Raw genomic sequence first — 15538 nt, forward strand, 5'->3', positions numbered from 1 at the left:
ACTGACCATCCTGCCAGTTATCCAGCGGGCAATGCACTACCTCAGCCCAGGTCCACCCTCCAGTACCTGCTCTGAGATGGAGACACGGTGTCCAGCTTCGTCAGCAGAGGGTGCCAGGGACGTTGCAGGAAGATTGGGGCTTTGGTTCTGCTCTGGACATGCGGTCTGGGAGCATCCAGCGAAGCTCTGCCCTGCCATACATCCAGAAGGCGCAGTTGCTCTGCGACCCCAGGCCCAGCCTGAACCAGGGCCCAGCGTGCCTCAGCCCTGCCTCGTGGACACTGCACTGTGGCCTCCCTCACAGTGCTTCCCCACCTGCTTCTGGCCTCTGCTTCCAGCACCAGCTGGCTCTCCTGCACCAGGACTTGGCTTCCCCCGGCCGCTCCTGTGCACACGCAGGATTCCCCCCATATTGTCAGGCAATTGTAAAATTTTTAAAAAATGTAAAACATGCATTACCAAAACCCCAATAATTCAGTTTCTAAATATCCAGTTTAGAGAAATTATCCAGTAGGTGAGCAAAATGGTAATTTTCTGCAGTGTTTTTTTGCAAGAGCAAAACCCCTAGAAGAAAACTACATGTCCAGCAGGGAGAAAGTGGTTAACAAAAAGAAGCAAACAAAACTTGGTGTATCTGCTGGGCAGCAGTTAAAGCCCATGGGTCAGCGCAGCAAAGAACTCCAACACACATTATTCAGTGGAGCAAGCAGAGTCATGTGTTTCATTTGATCCCATTTCCAAAAAAAAAAAACCAAAATGAAGTAAAGCTAGTAGAATAACCCCACCCCCAAAATGATATTTGTAACTGTTGATATATGCACATGATTTTCTGTATATTTCTGCTTTGTTGATTTTTCATAATATGCTCCCTGTGCTTTTCAATTTGCTTTTATTTTACATTACAAGTGTTTACTGAGTTTTGCAAAAAACAAATTTCCAGTGACCTGAGTGAGACCAGTTTCTGAGGCATGCAGTGGACTGGGAGCCTCCTCAGAAGTCATGTCCAGTGCTGAGGCAGCCCCACTCAAGGCCCCTGGCCCCACTAGAGCATAGATAACCAGCCAAGTTTCAAGAAAGAAAACTCCAGTGCCTGTTTCCTGTGTCCAAGGGTTTCCTCAGATGTATCTCGTCATTGGACTTTAGGGCCAGAGGGTCCTCAGAGACCAGCTGAGTCAGTTGCTGACTTTTAAGGCTAAACAAGCTGAGGTTCTGAGGAGCCAGGGGAGGGACTTAAGATCCCCAGAATGTTGGACATTTTTATTAAAAGGGTTTCTTGCTGAGTACCAAGAGGGCAGCAGGACAGTGTGCCCAGGACACCTCTGAGAGCCTGGGAGCCCAGAGGAAGCACCTAGGGAACCATGTTCAGAACAGACCCCAGCTCGGCATTCTCGTGACGCTGCTCAGGCACTGCCGGGGCGCCTGGCATCCAGCCTACAGTGCCCCCAGGCTCTGGAGAGCCAGCACGGACTTGGGCTTGTCCTTGGAAGGACAGCGCATGCTCCTCTGCACCAGGGGACTGTTCCAACCAGGGTCACTGTGCAGAAAGACCCATAAGGTTGACCTCATTCCTGCCCTGGCAGGCTGCTGTTGCAAGAGGAGTGGGCAGTGCTTACAGCGTGGGAGTCCAGGGACGTTGATTCCGGCCTGACTAATAAGGCCCAGCCTCTGATGGGCAGAGTGGGGAGATGCACTGGATGAGGAGTTGGCCACCCAGGAGGGTTCAGAGTCGGTTCCCAGACAGACCCAGCTGTGTGCGGAAGCTGGTCCTTCAGGTCCTCCTGGTGGGAGTTAATGGTCAGTTGGTTCCCAGCTCACTGTTCTGGGAAGCCTTTAGTTTGTTGGGAAGTACTGGGAGTTGAACCTGGGGCCCCCCCTACCACGGAGCTCCATCCCAGGCTATTTTATTTTTTAAATTTTGAGACAGGGTCTCACCAAGTTGCCATATGACCATGGACTTGGGATCCTCCTGCCTTGGCCTCCCAAGGAGCTGGAATTCTAGGTGTGGGCCACCATGCCAGCTTCATAAAATCTCTTTAGAAAATTTCAGGAAGCTGGCTCGTTTGGGATCTGAGGAACAAAGAGAGGATAGGGCATCAGGACGCCCGATTCCATTCTCTGGACTGTCGTTAGATAATGGTACCCTTGGACAGATGGACATGTTGGGATCCCTGGTTCTGCCTCTGCTGTGGTCTGAGGTGTGAAAAGAAGGTCGGAGGGCCTCTGCATGTGGGCTGGCACTCGGACCAGCCCTGGTGGTTCTGCAGTGCAGAAAGGCTTCTGTGGGCATTTCAGTCTGTTTTATTTTTAACTAATACCGTAATTGTACAGAGTTTTTTTTACATGTAGGGTAAATTACATATTTTTACAGTGTGATTATATAAAAAGGAACAGAAAAAAAGTGATCAAAAGAAAGTTCCCTGTATTCCTATCATTCAGATTCAACATTTGACACCTGGTTCTACTTCCTTGATAGTTTGATGTAAATATTTTCTTCAATAAGTAATAGATTTGCTTGTTTTGGGCTCATATCCAAAAAAATAATTAATAAACTGGGAGAAAGGGAATATGTTAAAAAGTCAAGTAAAATTAATCGATACAGTAATGGTGTGTTATTGTCACTGAATGGCAGGCCAGGGCCAGGTGAAGGGATGCTGTTTAAGTTATTATTTCTAGGTGTGCATACAGAATTGAGGCAAACCACAGCCCTATTTGAAGTGTCATGCAAAGGTGAACAAGGAACACAAAGTTAACACATAAAAATGCATATTGTTTGAAATTATAGTCAATGTTTCTAAATCATATATTCAACAAAACAAAATAGAAATCACATCATAGGATTCTTTACAAGGGGTGGTGTGGTGGGCAGTGTGGTGGACTGAACTGGTCACAGGCAGTGACCCTGAAGTCAGACTGGCTGGACTGGCTCCCCGATCCCACAAGACTGATCCAGCCGACACAGGCCGACTTCCTAGGGCGGTGCCTGGCACACACTAGGTACTCAGTTAACCGTAGATCAAGATTCAGCTGTGGAGCCAAATACAGCGGAAAACTGTGCTGCTGCGGGGGTGTGTGGGGGGGTTCTCAGATGGTCTTTGACGGGCAGAACGCAGCGCAAAGCCTGGACGCGCGCCAAGATGGAGAAGAGAGGCATCCTCACGGACAAAACATAGAGCCCTCCCACAGAAATCCCAACAAACCCCAGAACCATCTCAGGCTTCAAAGTCATGTGCCAACTCCAAGTCACTCCCTCCTTAACACCCCACTGTGGGGACACTCTTCTTTAAACAGGTTTGTAAATGCCACCAGCACTTTGAGGGTGCGTATCCCTCACGCACTTATTGACTCCCTGGGCTCACCCCTGGAGACAAGGCTGGATGGATGAAAAGGGCAGGCCCGTCCTGGGGAGGGTGTTAGCGGGCTTTGCAGTACTACAGTGAGACACCAGAGGGACTCCCTTTCTGAAGAGAAAAGGTTCATATAGCTCACAGTTTGGGAGGCCCCATTGGTTTGGCCTTCAGGGAGGACACCGTCCAGGTGGGAGTGTGCCAAGGAGCAACCAAGTAATCGCATATCCAGGTAGGAGCAGAGCAAGGGAAGAGACCCAGGGTTCCAGGACTCCCTTGGAGGGAACATCCCAGTGATCTACACTGTGTATGTGTGTGTGTTTGTGTGTGCATGCTGCTGGGCATGCTAAGGATCGAACCCAGGGCTTTGGCGGCTAAGCTGGTGTTGTACGGCTAAGCAAGGCCCCATCTCTACAGACCCACGGCACCTTCCAAAAGTACCACAAGCCTCTAACATGCAGATCTTTGTGGACAGTATCCGTGTTAGGACCACCTCAGGGAGCGTGGAGTCCAGTAAGGCACATGCGCGCGCGCACACACACACACACACACACACCCCTTTCAAAGCACAAGCAGAGATGGGGCAATGATAGAAAGGGACCCCTTGCCAGGGGAACCAAAGTCAGAACGCTTTCCCAAGCTACCTTGACTTCTTACCCTCCTCGTTCCCTCGTGCTCTGCTTTAGCACAGAAATTCATCTGCTTCTTTTGCGATGCTACAGGCAATCACAGAGGCTTCTGGACGTGAGCTCGTGGGCTGCTACTGACCTCCTGGGGAGGTGACCTCTTGGGGAGGATCTGAACCCAACCACCTGCCTCCTCCTGCCCGCTCCCATGTTCCCTCCTTCTCTCCAGCTCCTGGGCATCACTGGGCATGCTCCACTGCCTCATCCATGCTGCTCCCAGGACACCCTCCTCCTTGCCACCCAGCTGGGCCCCGTGAGGTCCAACCTTTGGTGCAGCTGGAGAGGACAGAAAGGAACTGCCAGCACAGACTGGGTCACCCAGGAACTGCAGGGGTTCAAGCTGGGCCATGAGGGTACGTGGGACATGGGACCTAGCAAAGTGCCATGTGGAGAAATAGGGCCTGGGCTTTGGGGAGAGTGGATAGCTGCCGGAGATGACCAAAAGCAGGGCCACTGAACCATGGGACATTGGCCTGGTGAGGCCAGGCAGGGACTCCTGGGAAGAAAATGATTCCCCCTCAATGGATTCTCCTGTTAACTGGGGATCCAGAAAAAAACCAAAATTCTCTTTAGAAACTTCTCCTGCCCAGGCAGGCCACGGACAGAGCACAGCTTCTAGACTTCAATAGCAGACGGACGGGCCTGATACTCTTGTAACTCGGCCCAGAGATGACGCTGAACCTTTCCAGCCGCCCCTGCCTTGAACACCAAGGCCATGGTTTCCATCCGTGGAACATTTTTGCTGCATTACTGTGGCCACTTTAATTTATCACTTTGTTTTAAAGAACTGCACCATCCAAAAATTGCACAAGCTCACTCATTCTGTGGAGGGCAGATGGCACAGTGCCTTAATGAGATGTAACCTCCCACTGGCAGGGTGGACCCAGGCCTGGCTTTCTGGGCTCCAACAGTGAAGAATAGGAGCTGCTGGCTTTTGCAAGCAAGTTTTAAGCTCTCTTTTGTTATAATCACTGAAGACTCTCCGCCCAGCCCCAGAGAGGCCCTGCAGCTGGCTCCAACTGCCCTGGGACAGGTCCAGGCTGAGTCGGGAGGAAGCCTCTTAGCTGTCCTTCTCCTCCCTGGCTTTCCACCGCACCATTTCATGACGTGGTTTTTAACATGCTCAATTTTGCACTGGATTTTATTGTTTTAATCATATGAAGAGCTGAGTTTAGGGTTTCACTGACTTTTGGAAGATAATTTAAGGGGTGCTATTTGAGAACTAGAAATCAGGGCTTTTTTTTTAGTTTTGTTGCAATTACTTGTGATAGCCCTTATTTTTATGACTACAGTTCTCCCTTCTCCCCCACCACCTGCCTTCACCCCCTCTGTGCATAGATGGCCTCATCTCGGTGGTCTGTCTTGGACATCACCATAATGGAATATATATGAGGATTAGGCCTGGAAATGTCAGGCCTTATTAAATCTTACCGTCAAATCCGCTTTCCTATTCTCCATTACCTCTCTGGTCTGTGTGACCTTCCAGAGAGAATTGCCCACGCCCCATGGGAAAAGCAGCCCCTCTGAGGGTCAGCAGAGCCCTGCTGCTGTCAGCGGTGGTCAGTCATTACTGCAGAGGCCACGACGCCCACTCTGGTTCATTTTTTAAAACTCTATTTCAGAGGAGACCCCAGGGAGGGAAACCTGGCTGTTGGTGGTGTCAGTAAGCGCCCAACTAGACCACTGAGCCTGGGCCCTCTGACCCTGGTCCTAGGGCTCAGGGCGTTGGAAGCCTTTCTTCTTTAATTCAGCCTCTGGGGTCCTGAAGAGGAAGAGGGGCCGGCTGCTTTCAGCCTTGTGTTTGGGGTTGCAATCCTTCCAGGCTGTGCCTGTTCCCTGCACAGGCTCCTCCAGCCCGAGCTGCAGAGGGAGCCCGAGAGGAGACAGCTGTTGGGTGGCGCCCCGTGCAGCAAGGTGGTCAGGGTTGAAGGCAGCTCCACCTGGGAGCAAGACAAGGGCTTGGGAAATCACCTGAGGCAGGAAGGAGGGGGCCTAGGGAGAAGCAGGCGATGTGGGAGCTTGCCACCCCGCTTTGTGCCCAGGATTCACCTTGCTCTGAAGCCTGCCCTCCCCTCTTGGCTACTAAGGAGGGCTGCTGGCTCCTCTCCCAGCAGCCTGCACTTCGAAGACCTAATCTACTGATCTACACACTCATCTCCTGAGGGCGGCCAAGAGGAACTGGTCTGTGGGTCTAGGGTTGTAGGAGCAGCGTCCTACCCGGAGCATGCTTAGGGGATGGCCCTGAGGCCAGCTGCCTCCAGGTGAAAAGCAAACCCAGAGCCATTTATCTCTCTGACAACTATATTCCCTCTGGGAAAGTAGGAGTCTTCACATACACACGTGAGCGCGAGCACACACACACACACACACACACACACACCCCTTCTCCCTGGCCCTCCTTAGTCCCCCAACCCACTTTGCTCAACCCACTTTACAGGATGAATTTAATGAGTTGTTTAAGGCTCTGTCACCTCTCCCAGAGGTATTTACATTATAAAAAACAAAGATAAATCTAATTCATTATATAGGAAACGGGCAAATGGGGAGGGGGGCGGAGAGGCATCTGACCTTAGTGGATCCCTCCATAGACACAGACGCCCCAGAGGTGAGACGGGAGCTGGTGTCTCTTCCCAGGCACAGAGCAGAGAGACGTGGAGGATCCCTCAGTTGTGAGAGGCCTTTGTGGCTCAGTGGCAGAGGGACTTGGAACCTTCATCCTCTTGGATGCTCTCTCTAGGAGCAGGGGTGAAGAGGGGCGAGTCCACAGCAGCCCCCCACCCTGCTCCTCCCTCCTCTTGCTCCCCTTGATGGGGCTGCTGTGCAGATGTGCAAGCAGAGGGGCGGACTGTCCAGGTGGACCGGGGAGCATCCACCTGGTGGAGGAACTGGCATGCCCTGTGTGTTCCAGAAGGTGAGTGTCCATTACCCCACGGTTACCCTTCGCTCCAGCGCTACCCGGCTGGTCCCCATGACAACGCATGAGCCCATTCAGGAGGTGAAGGTCAGCCTCACCCCTGGGGTCTGGGAGTTCAGAAGGCCTCCCCAGCCCTTGTGATCTTTGCCTTCTCTGCACAGAACTGCAGCTGGAGACGTGCGTGACTCAAGGGCTGGCTCAGGGAGAGACCCGGCAGGGCACAGGTAAAAATGTCAACAAAAAGCAGAAGGAGAACCTGTGGGACGGGCACAAAGGGCACGGCTCTTCTCCAGTCTGCTGGAGCCGCAGTCAGAGGAGCAAGGGAAGGTGGGGAAGACACCGCAGAGGCTGCTGCAGTCTGTGTCGTCAGCCTTGCTGAAAGACTTCTCAGCTGACACCCGGGCCTGGGCTCTGATGTTGTCTGGGCCATGCACCATCCTAATGCAGATGGAGGTAACTGGACCACTGTACACTAAGAGCGGTGTACCTGCAGGCCATTCAGCTCAGGCCACCAGGCGTGTCCCAGGGCCCTGTAGTGTGTTAATCGTGGCACAGGGAGCAGGGGATACCCCGCTCTATGCACCTCCAGGGCAGGTGTACAGACAGGTGATCTTAACACATCCTAGGCTGAAAACTGGGTGGGAACACAGACAAGCTGGCCCAGGGAGAGCTGGGGAGGAACCGCATGCCCAGCAGGGGGAGCTCTCTTTTTGTATATCTTAGGAAGGACAGTGGGAGGTGGGCAGAAGGTGATGGATAGGAGGAAAAGAGAGGGCATCCTCTCCCTTTCCTCTTTCCTTGCCTTCGCTCTTATTCCAGGGGCAGGGAAGAAAACCACAGTCAGGGATGGCTTTTAGAAGCTTAAAGGAGGTGGGATAATATTGAGTGCTATTTCTAATACCAACAAAACAGACAAAAAAACTCAACCTGCAAGCAATCTAAATATCCATCGTATGGAAACGGTTAAAGGAAGATGACACATTCATATATATTGTGGAATCGTATGTAGTCATTTAAAAGAATAAGATAAGGGTGGGGTGTGGTGGCATGCAACTATAACCTCAGTGACTCAGGAGGCTGAGACAGGGGGGTCACAAGTTCGAGGCCAGCCTCAGCAACTTAGCAAAGCCCTCCTCAACTTAGTAAGAGCTTGTCTCAAAGTTTAAAAAATAAAATAAAATAAAGGCTGGGTGCCGCAGTCTGGCTGGGCACACAATCACGAGCCACCAGACAGCTTGTAGATTCAAACAGCAACTCTTTATTCCCGAACTCACACCAGCCGTCTACAATCACGTTCTGGGGAAATCCACGTTCTCTGCCCAAATCCACTCCACTGGGCTTCTATCTCCAAAAAATACTGTCTGAATCCCGTGAGAACTCAAGGGGAACTCAGGCAGCAGGATACGCCCTATTCCCAGCAGGAATAATCTTAAACCTTAAACCTGGAACCTAAACTGGGAACGCCCTAAACACGATTATCTTAAAACCGGGAACACCCTAATCTGCCTTGGTCCTTGAGCAAGGTCACCTACATTCAATGTCACTGCAACATGTCAGCAACATGGGGTACGCTGGCAAGGAAATTGTCATACCTACTTGGCTAATGGCTCCCAGCAGCTGGGGATGTGGCTCAGTGGTAAAGTGCCCCTGAGTTCAATCCCCAGCACAGAAAAAAAAAAAAGAAGAAGATAGTTCTGTGTGTACAAACATTGAGAGGCATCTGAGAAATATAGTGAAATAAAGAAGCAAGCTACAGGAAAACTGTCTAGCACATGTATTTCCGTTGGTGTAGAGAAGTGTGTGCATGTACTTGCATTCGTGTGTGTGTGTGTTCACATATGTTCCATGTACAAGCACATGGGGAAAGATCTGGAGAGATACGTCGCTCCTCAGTTGCGGAATGCCATGCAGCACAGCTCAGGGAGGGATTTCCACCTTTTATTCAGCTTGCTCCTGCAGTGTTTGTGATTTTACCTAAGTGTGTATTCCTTGAGGATTTTTTTTTTTAAGTGGGAGGGAAAAGCAATTGGATAGAAATGCAAAGCTCCTCGAAAGAGACCTGTGAAGTCTCTGCTCTTTGTTGTTGCTTTCACATTCCTGCCTTCTGGACCCTCTCCTAAATCTAGGAGAGAACAAGATGCCCCCGAGTTCAATTCTACACCTGTTGTCATGAATATTGCCAAATGAGGGAACCACAGCACACCAGCACAGGGCAACAGTGGGCAGCTCTGCTGGTGCCATGTTCCTAGGGAAAGGTGGTTATTTGATCGACTCTCAGGTGCTATTTTTCTCATATCCAGTAACTCTAGGGAGACTTCTTGTGATCATCTATGAACACATACAGAAGTAAAAGTGCAATCAAAGTAAACTATTAGTAATCCCAGTGACTCGGGAGGCTGAGGCAGGAGGCTCTCAAGTTCAGGGCCAGCCTGGGCAACTCAGCAAGACCTTCTCTCAAAATAAAAGATGAAAAGGTCTGGAGATGTGGCTCAGTTGTAGAGCACCCCTGGGTTCAGTCCACAGTATCAAAAATAAATAAATAAATAACTTAAAACTCATCAACCAAGCTTAATGCTGTCATGAAGAATATAAGCTAAACTCTAAAGTGAATTTAAGTTACCCAGTGGCAATATTTTCAGAACATCTCCTCTTACCCACACCTCCCTGTGCACACACCTCCCACTTCTGATTTTGTTTGATCCATGCAGACCAAGCACAGGCAGAAGCATCTAGCTCTGGTGAGCGCTTCCTGGATACACTGTCAGGGCAGCTCCCACCAATGCTAGACGGGCTCAGGGGGCCACCTGGCTCTTCAGTGACTCCCCACAGATGGCTACAGGAAAGTCCCGAGCTGGGCACTTGTGTCCCCGACCAACCAACGAGACCACGAGAAGTCTCTGATGGCAGGAAAGAGTCCTTTCCTGGACCTTTGCTTCAGACCTAGTGAGAGCCGCGGCCTCTTCTTGAGTCAGGGATAGAAACTTGAGTGACAAGCCTGGAAACCAGCCCCAGCTGGTTTTGACGGTCTTATCCACTGTCCGGTTAATAGATCAGGTCACTTGGCCTGGCTTCCTTACATCCCCAAGAGGCCAGAGGACGTGTGTCAACTGAGCCTGAGGAAGGGAACAAGGGCCTCTCGCCAGAGCAAAGCAGTCCACACCGGGCCCTCTTCTTCATGGGCTGTCCTCTGAATGCAGAGCTAGGGGCAGCTTGTTCCCATGATGTCCTAGCTGTCCCTGGAGCCAAACGTGTTGAAGTCCAAGGTTTTAACTGGATGGAGTTCCGAGAGCTCGTGAGCTAACTGAAGGTTGCGGAGACCCATCATTATTTCACCAACGTTTCTCTGAAATTGAACCACTTTTCCATTCTAAATGGGGCGACAAAGACTGCAGCACTGTTGTTGGTACTGTGACTTAGTTACTGATAGGAAGCCCAGATAACTCATATAACCTACGGTTGTCCCAGAGATCTCAAAATATTTGCCCTCATCACCCTCGCAAAATTATGGAAGCTATTTAACCTGCAGTTAGATCTTGTTGTTGAATGTTTACTAAAATAAGAACATTCCAAAAAACCTATGTGGCAAACGCCACAGAGATTCCCAGCAACTCAGAAGGCTGAGGCAGGAGGATCGCAAGTTGGAGGTGAGCCTCAGCAACTTAGTGAGACCCTGTTTCAAAATAAAAAATAAAAAGGGATGGGGATGTGGGTCAGTGGTAGAGCACCCCGGGTTCAATCCCCAGTACTGTAAAAAAGAAAGATCTATCACATTTAAAAAATATTTGCATAATTCTATTTCAGTGTACTCGGTTTCCTTTTTACTGCCTTACAGTATCCTGTAAGGGGTGCCTGAATGTCCCCAGGCTACCAAAGACATCCAGGCCCAATAACTAGTAAGAAGCTGTGCCCTAAGTGGGCAGAGCTTCTTACTAGTTATTGCTCCTAAAGGTCTGTGTCAATGTCACTTTATTTACACATTCCTGAGATTCAGCCTCAGCTCCTGAGCTCCTCCTAACCAAATAGGCTGAGGAGGAAGCCCTGCTGTATAAATACCCCCCAGGAATGTCCGGTTTCTCCCCTCCTGCTCAGTGGGGATGGCACTCAGGATCCGCTAGCCTGTGTGGCTGGGAGGAGACAGGGACTTCTCTGGAATTACAATCCAGGCATTTTGTTTTCTCTCTGCTACCCTGTTTTCCTTGTTTTAATGAAATGCAACTGATGAGTGTTCTGAAACTGACAGGTTTGAGTTACAGCCCTGGGAGGTTGCTGGCTTAATTTCCTGGCTGGACATTACCACATCCTATAGCTGTTTAATAGCATCACTGTGAAGTCCCGGCTTCTGATCAGTGCCCAGATGAGGAGCGACAGATGGACTTCACCCTGGCTGGCCCCGTGGCCACTGTGCTGGGAAGGTTGAGGCCTCTCCAGGGTAAGGTGGGACGAGCTGCAGGGACCCATTGCTGGAGGGAGTCTGCCATGACAGATATAGATAACCCTCAGCCCTGAGTCCTGCCAGTAGCTGCCTTTCCCTGAGACCCTACAGATCTGTCCTGGACACCCTTCCTGATCCCCTCTCAGTATTGACAGGAAGGGGAACCTCAGCCCTGGTGAAGTATTTTGCCCACTTACTGATTTAAACAGGAGCGTGAAACCCAGCGTGAAGTGGTATAGACTGTGTAGGATGCCCAAAACATGACTGCACATTGATGAGAGAGTGTTTATTCAGAACAATTATCGTGATCAAAGCAAACGGGCCTCCCATGCTCCTTCCTGCTCACTGGTATCATGTGAAGTTTGACCTCGTGTTTTCTGCTCAGGAACACGTCTCTCACGTGGAACACTTGCTGGCCCAGAGTCCCTGGCTTTGCTTCCCCTGCAGGCCAGTTCTTACTCAACTGTCTCTTCCCTGGTGCCTCCCCGCAGGCGAGACTGGGTTGTTATCTAGATTCCTGTTTTGCAGAGGAGAAACTGGAGTTCCGAGAAGCCCAGTGACTTACCCAGAGTGCCGTGGTCAGTTCAATGCCCTTCCAGTCCCTCGATGGGGCTGTTCCACCTTCTGCTTACTCACATTAAGGTCTCCTAAAGAAACAGTCTTCTGTGGGCTGGGGTTGTAGCTTAGTGGTAGAGCACTTGCTTAGCATGTGTGAGGCACTGGGTTTGATTCCTGGCACCACATAAAAATAAAAGTAAATAAAATAAAGGTATTATGTCTAAAAAGGTCTTCCAAAAAGAAAAGAGAAAACAAATCAAACTTCCCTTATGGATTAAAAGCATAGTGTGGTTCACCATTTCCCACTGGCCAGGATGGAGGTGACCTTTCTGATTTTCTTATCTCTTTTTGTTTTAGTGGAAGTTAAAGAGTCTGCTTAACCATTGGCACTTTATCCTTCTGCCGTCCAAACAGTTCCAATTACGGACACTCACGCTTCTCACTGCAACTTACCTGTGTCCTACCTGGGTTGTTTTTGTTTTTATTTTGAGAAATCATGAAGCAGGCAAGTTGGGGAACATGTTAGGTATGGACCTGTGGAGAAGAAGTGCTTTTTGCTTCTAGTTAAAATAGATGAAAGAAGTGGGGTGGGCTTTGGGGGATTGCCTAGAACTCAACTTTTAGGAGGGCAGCTTACTAAGGGACCCTCTTGCTTCAGCAGTGGTTGGCCTGTCTGGCCCCGTGTTTTGTCCAGAATCTCGCCCAATCTTCTGACCTCTCTCACGAACACTGCAGCCCTGGATGTTGGCCATAGGTGGAGAATCACCTTTGTGCACCCGCTCTGCACCCAACATCCTAAGGAATTTACAACCAAGCTAAAGACAGACAAGACAGAGGGTATTTTTCCCCCTGATCATCAGATTTTTAAAAAGTTTTTAATCGACACATAATAATTGTACCTACTTGGGGGTGTAGGGTGGTAATTGGATATATGTGCACAAGGTATGGTGATCAAACCAGTTATTAGCATTTCCATTTCCTTAGATATTTATTATTTTTTTGAGAACCACAAAACTCCTTTCTTCTAGTTCTTTGTAAATATATAATAATGGTTGTAAACTGTAGTTGCCCCACTGGTCTGCAGAAGCTGGATTTTATGCCACCCGTCCACCTGTGTTTTGGAATCTGGCACTCAACTTCTTCCCCTCCTCCCTCTCCAGTCTTCCCTAGACTAGCTCTGCCAGTCCACTCTCCGTTTCTATGCAGTCACCTTTTAGCTTCCACAGATGAGTGACAGTATGCAATACTTACCTTTCCATGCTTGACTTGTCTCACTTAACACAGTGTTCTCCAGTTCTATCCGCATTGCCTCAAATGACAGGATTTCATTTTATCTTGTGGCTGGATAATATTTTACCTGCACCATGTTCTCCTTATTCCTTCATGCATGGATGAACACCTCTATTGATTCCGTATCTCGTCTATGAATAGTTCTGCAATAAGCATGGAAGTGCAGGTATCTCTTTAATATATGAATTTCATTTCCTTTGGATAGAGGCCCAGTAGTGGAGTAGCTGCATTGTAAGGTAGTTCTGTTTTCAGCTTTTTGAGGAAACTTCATACTGTTTTCCATGGTGGCTGCCCTAATTTACATTCCCACCAACGGTGTATAAAAGTCCCCCCCATCTCTGCCTTCTTGCCAGCATTTGTTTTTTTTTTTTTTGTCTTTTTAATTATAACCATTCCCACTGGGGTGAGTTGACTCCTCGCTGTGGTTTTGATTTGCATTTCCCTGATGATTAGTGATATGGAACATTAATATATACTTTTTGACCATTTGTATGTTTTCTCTGGAAAAATGCCTTTCACATCATTTGCCCATTTTTAAGTTGGGTTGTTTGTTGAGTTCCTTACTATTCTGGATGTTAATTCCTCATCAGATTCATAGTATGTAAACCTTGTGTCCCTTCCTGCAGGCTGCCCCTGCACCATGCTGCTTGGTCCATGTTCTTTGCAGAAGCTTCCTAGTTTCATAGACTCTCATTGGGCTACTTTTGCTTCTGTTGTCTGTGCCTTTGGGATCACATCTAAAAATCATTGCTTACCACAATGCCTTGAAGTATATTCCTTCATCGTTTCATACGTTGGGTCTTCCACTTAGACCTTAGGCTCATTTTGAATTTATTTTTATAAATGGTGAGAGGTAGGAACCTAGTTTCATTCTTTTGCACATGGATATCCAAATTTCCCAGCAAAATTTATTGAAGACACTCCTTTCTCCAGTGTAAGTTTTTGGTGTTTTTATCACAGACCAATTAGCTGTAGAGGCATCGATTCATTTCTGGCTTCTTTATTCTGCTCCATTGGTCTGTGTGTCTGTTTTTATGCCAGGACCAATCTGTTCCTATTATTAATATTTTATAGTATGTTTTGACATCAAGGGTTAGCAGATTCAGTTTGTTCTTTCTGCTTGAGATTGCTTTGGTTATTTGGTATCTTTTACAGTTCCAAATGAATTTTGGGATTTTTTTTCTATTTTGGGGCATTCTTCCCAGAAATAGATCATGACAGAGATTATATTGAATTTACTGAATTTATAAATCACTTTGAGTGATCTGGACATTTTAACAATACTAATCCTCCCAATCCATGAACATGGAATATCTTTCACATTTTTCCATCTTCTTTAATTTGTTTCATCAGTGTTTTGTGATTTTTCATTGTGGAAATAATTCACTTCCTTTGTCAAGTTAATTTCAGGGTTCATGTGTGTGTTGTGAATGATATTGCTTTCTTGATTTCTTACTCAGAAAGTTTATTATTGATGTGTAAAAATGCAATTAATTTTTGTATTTTGAGTTTTATGTCCTGGAACTTTACCAAATTCATTTTGAGTCCTGAAGTTTTTGTTGTGGGTGTGTGTGTGTGTGTGTGTGTCTGTCTGTCTGTCTTTAGGTTTTCTACATGTGAATCATATCGTTTACATTTGACCTCCTCCTTTCCTATTTAGATGGTCTTTATTTCTTTCTGTTTCTTAATTGCTTTGGCTAAAATTTTTAGTATTCTGTTGAATGAAAGTGGTGAAACTGGGCATGTTTTTCTTATTCCAGATGTTAGAGGAAAACACTTTCATCTTTTCCCCAGTATGATGTTGGCTGTGTATTTGATATATAGCCTTTATTGTTCTGAGATAGATATTTTCTAATTTGATGAGGACTTTTTACTTTTGAAGGGATAGTGAATTTTATTAAGTGTTTTTTTCTGCATTTATTTAGATGATAATATGTGTTTTGTCCTTCATTCTGTTTATATGACTTATTGCATTTGTTGATTTGCATATGTTGAAACATCCTTGTGTCTCTGGGATAAATCCCACTCAATCATCCTGTTTGATCTTTTTAATATGCTATTGCGTTCAACTTGCTAGTTTTTTGGATTGGAATTTTTGCTTTTATATTCATCAGGGGTACTAGTTTGCAGTTTCCTTTTTTTTTTTGTTACTATATCCTCCTCTGGTTTGGGCATTAGAGTAATGCTATAAGGCTTCAAGGAATGAGTTTGGGACTTTTGGGGCATAATTTGAGAATAATTGGTATAAATTTTTCTTGGTAGAATTCAGTAATAAAACAATTCAGTTCTGGGATTTTCTTTGTTGAAAGACTTT

This window comes from Marmota monax, unplaced genomic scaffold (assembly GCF_021218885.2).
Source record: "Marmota monax isolate L192 unplaced genomic scaffold, Marmota_monax_Labrador192_F-V1.1 WCK01_AAM20220418_F8-fsc00986, whole genome shotgun sequence".
Classification (NCBI taxonomy): Eukaryota; Metazoa; Chordata; class Mammalia; order Rodentia; family Sciuridae; genus Marmota; species Marmota monax.